The sequence below is a fragment of the Rhincodon typus genome, chromosome 10, assembly GCF_021869965.1.
Source record: "Rhincodon typus isolate 14 chromosome 10, sRhiTyp1.1, whole genome shotgun sequence".
Classification (NCBI taxonomy): domain Eukaryota; kingdom Metazoa; phylum Chordata; class Chondrichthyes; order Orectolobiformes; family Rhincodontidae; genus Rhincodon; species Rhincodon typus.
This window is the reverse complement of record NC_063341.1, coordinates 76527670-76529916: the sequence shown is the minus strand read 5'-3', so window position 1 is coordinate 76529916 and position 2247 is coordinate 76527670. Positions and strand designations below refer to the sequence as shown.

The 2247-nt window shown below is 45.9% G+C and overlaps 1 protein-coding gene across 1 annotated transcript in view; it reads right to left on the bottom strand.

Moving 5' to 3' along the window:
* Nucleotides 1-2247, bottom strand: part of rpf1 (ribosome production factor 1 homolog) — a 94619-nt gene that overhangs the window by 76037 nt on the left and 16335 nt on the right. The window lies entirely within an intron of this gene.

The following is a 2247-nucleotide window of genomic DNA, read 5'->3' as shown; positions in this document are numbered from 1 at the left end:
AGAAATTACATTGCAAGGGTAGATGGGAATTTAGGCCAAGACAGAAAAGGCAGCCTTGGGAGAAACTGATGGCATAGAGAAAGAATTTTAATTAGTTAGCATGCGGGATTTTAAGGAGCTTGGTAGAAGTCGGGAGGTAGTTACTCAGACTGTGTTATCGCTATGTGCATGTTATCTTAGCTAGAGGTAGGGAAGGATCTTTTGATATATTGTCACTATACCAAGGTTTTAGGCTGAATTAGAGATGTCCCTTGTATCCCCGTGGAGCCTAGTTACTGATAAGCTAGAGCTTCAATCAAACTGTATATCACTCCCTATGCTAGCTGCATGCCGAATGTCTTTTGAAGAAGTAATTATTAAGGTATCTGTAAGACAGCATTCCTGTTACCTCGAGCAGCGTCTGTTTTCTTTAAACTTACAATGAATGAATCGACAAACACAAGATGTCACGGGAACACCCTGCTCTGAAGTTAATGGTATAAAGGAGATTGTTATACTCTGTATTAGCAGAGTCGGGTGTCGGTGGAGATCGACACTCACTCTCCTTGGTACCAAGTAAGAAAATAAACTGCTTCGAACGGGAGCTGGAGTCAAGTCTCATTATTAGTTAAGCAGAAATAAAAATTTATACAACACAAGGATATGAGGGTTCTAGACACTCGACGAAGACCATTTGTTTCAAAGGACTAACTGATATGCTTTGGTTTTGCAGGAATTCAATTGAAGGTGACATATGAGATAGGACTTCCATTGATCCCTTACGCTCTCATCCTATGTCCCTACCTCAGCACTTTGCTCTGAAGAGGGAGTAGGTTGAAAGTTCTTCACAGGCTGAAATATTACACTGAGGTGGAATTTTGAACAAATAACGATTTGGAACCAATTGATTCCATTGGGAATCTCTCAGGGATTGATTACTTTGTGATCTTCTTTGTTATTGTATTCAGGAGACCCTCCATGAAGCTCCTGTAGCAGATCAGCCATGTCCTTCAAAGCACAAACAGAATGGAAGCATAAACAATTCCCCGGACCACCAAGATCCTGGAATTCTGCTTCCTTCTCACCTGGGGGATAGTAAGAACTGCCGATGCTGGAGTCAGAGATAACACAGTGTGGAACTGGAGGAACACGGCAGGCCAGGCAGCATCAGAGGAGCAGGAAAGTCGACAGTTTGGGTTGTGTTCCTCCAGCTCCACAATGTGTTGTCTCCTTCTCACCTGTGCATTTTTTTCTCGCAGTTTATTCATCTCAAACTCCTAATTTCTCGTACAACAAACATTTCCTCTACAAAGATCCTGCGTAAAATCTCAGAGGAAAACCCCATTAATACTTGGAAATAAATAAACTGGTCATGCCGGAATCCCATTTTCAGGTACACAAGATGAGTCAGAGCAATAAGCGGCGTTTACATGCTGTACTGGCTCCTCCTTATGGGATGGGTCTGGGCAGACACACCTACAAATGAGGTGTCAACCCTGTGAAGGACTACTTGCACGTCAAAAAACATAAGCAGCAATTAAAGACACATCTAAGCCATCTCACAACCAACGGATCAGATCTAAGCTCTGCAGTCCTGCCACATCCAGTCGCAAATGGTGGTGGACAATTAAACAACTCACTGGAGGAGAGTGTGTGTGTGTGTGCGTTTGTTTGTGTGTGTGTGTTTGTGTTTATGTGTGTGTGCACGTGCGTTTGTGTGTATGTGTGTGTGTCAGTGTGTGTGAGTGTGTGTGTGTGTATGTGTGTGCGCGCGCGCGTGTGTGTGTGCATGTGTGTGTGGTGTGTGTGTGTGCCTGTGTGTGTGTGCGAGTGCGAGTGTGTGTGTGTGTGCGTGTGTGTGTGCGCGCAAGTGTGTGTGTGCACGTATGTGTGTATGTATGTCTGTGTGCGTGTGTGTGCGGGTGTGTGTGTGTGTGCACGCTTTTGTATGTGCATGTGCCTGTGCGTGTGTGTGTGCATGCGTGCGCGCATGTGCATGTGTGCATATGTGTGCGTGTATGTGTGTGTGTGCGCGTGTGTGTGTGTGTGAGTTTGTGTGTGTGTGTGTGTGCGCGTGTGTGTGTGTGTGTGTGGTGTGTGTGTGCACGTGTGTGTGTGTGCCTGTGTGTGTGCGAGTGCGAGTGTGTGTGCGCGCGCTTTTGTGTGTGTGTGTGTGCGTGTGTGCGTGTGTGTGCGTGTGTGCGTGCGTGTGCATGTGTGTGTGTGCATGTGTGTGTGTGTATGTGTGAGTGTGCGTGTGTGTGTGTG